Raw genomic sequence first — 6,092 nt, forward strand, 5'->3', positions numbered from 1 at the left:
ACACCTGTTCCCCGCCCACCTCTGCACACCTGTTCTCCACCTCCCTCTGCACACCTGTTCCTCGCCTCCCTCTGTACACCTGTTCCCCGCCCACCTCTGCACACCTGTTCTCCACCTCCCTCAGCACACCTGTTCCTCGCCTCCCTCTGTACACCTGTTCCCCGCCCACCTCTGCACACCTGTTCCCAGCCTCCCTCTGCACACCTGTTCCCCGCCTCCCTCTGCACACCTGTTCCCCACCTCCCTCGGCACACCTGTTCCCCGCCTCCCTCGGCACACCTGTTCTCCGCCGCCCTCTGCACACCTGTTCCCCGCCTCCCTCGGCACACCTGTTCCCCGCCTCCCTCTGCACACCTGTTCCCCGCCTCCCTCAGCACACCTGTTCCCCGCCCACCTCTGCACACCTGTTTCTCGCCTCCCTCTGCACACCTGTTCCCCGCCTCCCTCTGCACACCTGTTGCCCGCCTCCCTCTGCACACCTGTTCCCGCCTCCCTCAGCACACCTGTTACCCGCCCACCTCTGCACACCTGTTTCTCGCCTCCCTCTGCACACCTGTTACCCGCCCACCTCTGCACACCTGTTCCCGCCTCCCTCGCACACCTGTTCCCCGCCTCCCTCAGCACACCTGTTACCCGCCCACCTCTGCACACCTGTTCCCACCTCCTTTGCCGTCCCAGTCTTCCATCCCGAGCCTCCCAGTGTTGGACGGCCCCAGGCTTCTCACTGGGGTCTTCTCCTGCCTACAACCTGCTCTTAGGCGGTTTCATCCCGTGGTTTGAGAGACTGTCAAGCCTCTGTTGACCCTCAAATAAGTGTCTTCCAGCCCAGAACTCTTCCATCAGATTCAGACTTGCCTACCCCACAGAAGCAGGTTAATAAGACAGGGAATTAATAGATGGGTCTGGAACCTGGCAGAGAGCCCACGTGGACATCAGAAACCCCCAAGATGGCCGTTGGAGGACCCCCACCCCCAGGATTCTGCTACCCAGAACCAAGACTCCTTCCTGGGAGCAAGGAAAAGCCCGGGTGTTCCCTAGGGACCTTATCATTGGGTCCTCACTAAGGGATGGATGGAGGGGGTAATCAATCCAAACAACAAACAGCTGAAACCCCCTCCCCTTCCATTAGCAAGGGGGCGGAATAATTAGCAATTTAAAAGAAACCGCGAGGCTGGATTGCGCCCTCTCGCCTTACTCTCTTGCCTGCGGACCTGTCCTGCCCTCTGTGCGCCGCCGCTGTCGCCATTTTTCCCCTGCCACCTGGCGATGCAAGTAACCCTGAGGGTTTATAACCTATAATGGGAATTACAGCCTGTAAATCAGCCCTCTTCATCCCTTTTCACCGCCCTCCTCTCTACCTGGGACCCCTGCTCTGTTATTTTCTCCCATGTCTCCTCCCTCCCTACCTGAATAAATTACTGGCCTAGCTCACCCGGCGTGCTCTTGAAATTCACTTCTGCAGCACGGCCAAGAACCTAGGTAGAACCCAGTAACACCACCGCCAGCTTTACTTCCCGCCTGGCTCGCCCCAGAGGCATCACGACTTTACAGGACCAAAGCAAAACCATTCATTTTCTCCCCCAATTGGCCATCTCCCGCCCTCGAGCCCACCCGTCTTGAGAAGCGGCGCCACTGTCCACCTAGCAGCTCGTCTAAAACCCCAGGAGCCGTCCCCACTCGTCTCCTTTCCTCCCACTGAGTTTCAAACCCTTCCTAAGAACGCTGGCTCTACTTGTAAAAGAGGCCCGGGTCTGACCCCTTCTTCCCTCGCTCCTGGGTCACCCCGAGCCCCCTCTCCATCACCTCCCACCTAGACTTTGGCAACACCCTCCGGGGTGGCCCCCGCCTCCTCGTGCCCATCGCCTGTCCCTCGTGCAGCCGCCAATCTTTATAAATAAGATCCGGTCCCTCCCCGGCTGAGGCCCTTCCAGGGGCTTCCCACTGCAGCTCCCAGGAAACCCAACTGCCCGGCATGCCCAGCTACGAGGACACGGCGCACGAGGCCCTTCCCTGTCACTTGCTCCCCCCCACTCACCCCCTGCGCCCACCCTGCCCCTCTCTGCCCTGCGCTGCCAGGCTCCTGGCCCCGCCCCCCCCCCCCCCCCCCGCTGGAGCGCTCTCCCCGCTGGCCTCTGGCATTCGGGCCTCTCCTTGCTCCCCGTCTTCCTAGATTCCAGCTGACAGCTGCTGTGAGTGGAAGTGTCCCCCCAAAAAGGCGTGCCGGGTCCCCACCCGGGCCTGCCCGTGGGAGCCTGCCGGGACACAGGGTCATGTGGCTAATGAAGAGGAGGCCACACTGCGAAGGCTGGGCCTCATGCGATGTGACTGCAGTCCTAGCAGGAGGGACACACGGACAGACGCAGCAGGAGATGGCCACGTGACCGCAGGCAGCGCCCGGGGGCTCGGGGAGTGGAGGACGGTGTGGAGCCCACGGCCTGCAGACGTGGCCCTGCCCACGCAGGGGCTTCGGCCCCGGGACCCAGCTCAATCGACGTCTGCAGCGTCCAGCCGCCGCGGTTAGGAGCTCGGCCCCGCACGCGGCCTCCGCGCTCACCCGCCCACATCGCGGGAAGGCTGCTGGAGGGCGGCTCCCCGCGAGCCCCTCCGAGGCAGACCGGGACCCCCTGGTGTTAACAATCCCCCCCGTGCCACCCTCCCTCGAGGCCACCACCTGGCCAGAGAGGCGGCCGGTGGGCAGGAGGCTTGAAGGGCACCTGGGGTCGGACGCCGCAGGTGGGCAGGGAAGGGGTGGGGGAGGAGGGGGCGGCGGCGACGTGGAAACTCGCTGGACCAAGGCCAGGATTTTTTTTTAATGTGTTTCATCTAGGCTAAACAGAATTTTCTCTTTTGACGGGAAAGGCGGGTGGTTTCTCAGCACTGGGCCCCCAGGGCCGCAGGGGTGCAGGTCTCAGCCACCGAGTCTGCTCTCGTGGGCGCAGCGGCCGGCGCTCCCCGGGCCACACGGGCCACAGGCAAGTCTAACCTTCCCGGACGCAGGCCTCGGGGGGCCTCCCTGGGCTCTCCAGTGCTCTCAGGGGAGGGGGGGGTCCCAGGGACCTCCCGGGCCTCCCAGGGCTTCTCCAGGGGCCTCTCCAGGGGCTTCTCCAGGGGTCTCCGGGGCCACTCCAGGGCCTCTCCAGGAGCCTCCCCAGGGCTCTCCCGGGGGTCTCCCAGGGGCCTCCCCAGAGCCTCTCCAGGGGCTTCTCCAGGAGTCTCCAGAGCCTCTGCAAGGGCCTCTCCAGGGCTCTCCCAGGGGAGCTCCAAGGATCTCCTGGGCCCTCTCCAGGGGCTTCTGCAGGGCTCTCCCAGGGGTCTCCCAGGGGCCTCCCAGTGCTTCCACAGCCCTGTGACCGCCCACCGTGGCCCCGAGCAGCCCCTGGACTAGCTCTAGGAGCGACAGACTGCGCCCCAGCCAGCGCAGGTGGCACTTTGGGAGACAGGGTGGCCCAGACGGGGCTCGTGGGCCCCTAGGCCGGCCGACCTGGGCACGGGCAGGTGCCCTGTGGGGAGGCGGGCTGTGGTCTGGGCAGCTGTCCTCCCCTGGGCTCCTGGGGACGTCCCGACCTTCTGCCCATTCCGTAGACAGGGACCAGCTGGTCCCACCTAATCCAGACCAGCGACTCGCGATATCGTAGCCCCGGTGGTAGGGGTCACGGTTCCGGGTAAGGAAGGGGCAGCGCGCAGCTTCGGGGAGCGCAGAGCCCACGGGGAGGTGAGGCCTGGGCGCCCACAAAGCCCCAGGAAAGGGGAGAAGCCTGGGTGCCCTTCAGTGCTGGCGAGGAGCACCGGGGCACGTGCCGAGCGTGGCGCCTGGCCAGGGTTTCCACCAGCAGGGCTGGGGGGTGTCAGGAGGGGGTGCAGCACCTGAAGCCAAGGGGCCCCTCGAGAGGCCTGGCCGGGGGCACGGGCGCCTCCACGTGGGCAGAGCAGGAGGGAAGGACTGCGAGGGAAAGCGCTGCGCCCCGCACTGCCACATCCCCAGGGAGATGGCTTGGCAGGGCCACTGGTCCCCAAAGCGAGCCCCGTGACATCTCCAACGCGGCCGAGTCCCACCCCCGGCGGCGCCCTCCTCGTCCCTCCCGAAGCAGGTGACAGAAGATTGGCCCAAAACGCCAGTCCACGGCCCAGCTCAGGCCCCTGAGGCCCCAGCGCTGCCTGTGGCCCAGAGCCTGGCTGCAATGCTGTTCCTGGCCACAGCCGCCAGGCGCCCCGCACGGAGCTCGGGAAGGGAGACTGCGAGCGCAGGAAGCGCAGGGCGCCGCCTCCTGTGCGTCCGTCCGGCAAGCTGGATGCTGGCTGGGGCTCAGCACTGTGCGGGCGAGGGCGGGGGTCCTTGGGCAGGCGCCCCCAGGGCGAGAAATGCCCTCCACCCCGACCCACCCCTCCTCCTGCCACCCCTGCAGGCCGCGTCCCTGCAGCAGCCCCCGCAGCTGGCCTCCCGCGGCCGACCCCCAGCCCCGGAAGTCGTCTCCTCTCATCAAGGGACCTTCCCCGAGAAGCCCCCGAGCTCGCTGGCCCAGGCGTGGTCCTCAGCTGGAAGCTTCTCTCCTGGGGGCTTGCTGGAGACGCGCATCCCGTCCCAGCCCTCCTGGCTCAGAATCTGCCCTTCACCAAGGCCCTGGCGATCCTCCCGCGCACTGGGCTGTGAGCAGGGTCGCCACCCGCCCGTCCTCCAGGAGCGCAGCGTGCTGGGCCCAGCCGCTCCCCGGCAGGCAGGCTGGATGGCCGTCGCGGGCTCAGCCTGATCCAGATGCGCCAGGGGCTGGGAGGAGGCCAGCCTTTCTGAAGCTGGAGAGCTGCGCAAGGTCAAGATTCCAGCAGCAAGAGAGAGAGCTTGGGGGCAGGTGTGCCCCAGGCCTGCCGACAGAGGAGCAGGTAAGTTAGAACAGAACTGCTAAGTGCTATAAAGGAGATATTAAAAGTGCTGTTTGAGCCCGGGGAAAGAATGAACTAACTGCCTTGGGGTTTTAAGAAAGTTTTACAGAAGAGGTAACATTTGAGGAGGGCTTTGAAGGATGAATAGGAGCATCCCAGCAGATAATGGGGGGAAAGATACTCCAAGCAAAAGGAATAACGTATGCAAAGACAGAGTGTGTTTGGAGAGTAATTGCATCGCAACTCTGGGAAGACAGGGACTGCTCGTGCCATCATAGCCCCTCCTGTGGCTAGAGCACAGGGGACTTTTGAGGAGGGATGTGCCAGCAAATGCCACTGGAGAGGCAGATACATTGACATTTACGCTGCAATGTTCTTCAGAGGAAAAAGGCTTTCTTTAGTCTATGGGGTCCCACCCCCCCCCCTTTCCTACAGACCACGTCTCTTAAACCCTCTGTCCTGCGCTTCATCGTCACAGGAGACCATGTCAGGGGGGAGGACAGAAACGCCACCCAGCTACGGACGGAGCCTGAGGTCACTCTAAGGTGCTACAGAACAAGGATAGAAAAAGGGAACCGAGCCTAGCTGCGGGGACCCCCGAGCCTTAGCCGCCTCTCTCCAGCCCCAGTGGGGAGCAGGCAGTCGGAAGACACGTGAGATTGAGAGCTGTGACGTGGCACTGATGACACCAATCATTCCCCGCCCCCAGAATGCAGCTGAGTTGGGGGAAAAGGTAAGGAGAACGGGGCCTTTTATAGCCATTCAGAATAATGTTATAGGCATTAACAGAATAATATTATAATAATAGAATAAGTTTTCTGTTATTCTTCAAGAAAGTGTCTATTCCCAAAAACGGCCCACCTCTCAAAAGGCTGGTCTGTCTTTGGAAAGATGCCTGAATAAGAAAGGGTCGACCCCCCGGTGAAAATGATTTAACACATGGTCCACTCCAAACTGCTGCTTCTAACAGACCAGAGGTTTTCAGAAGCCGCTGCCCAGCAACATGGTGCCCGCCAGCAAACGAGAACTGCGGCCGGCTCTTCCCAGTTCACGGAGGGGAATGGAGAGAACATTTAATTTTTCCCCAAATTTATTTTCTTAAACTTTAGTTACAAGTTATGGTTTATCTACACTGAGCCTGCATCAAAAGTTTTATACAGCATTTTTAAAATGCAACATGTCAACCCTTCCAGATGCCGCTTCCCGAGAACACATCC

This window comes from Dasypus novemcinctus, chromosome 15 (genome assembly GCF_030445035.2).
Source record: "Dasypus novemcinctus isolate mDasNov1 chromosome 15, mDasNov1.1.hap2, whole genome shotgun sequence".
NCBI lineage: Eukaryota > Metazoa > Chordata > Mammalia > Cingulata > Dasypodidae > Dasypus > Dasypus novemcinctus.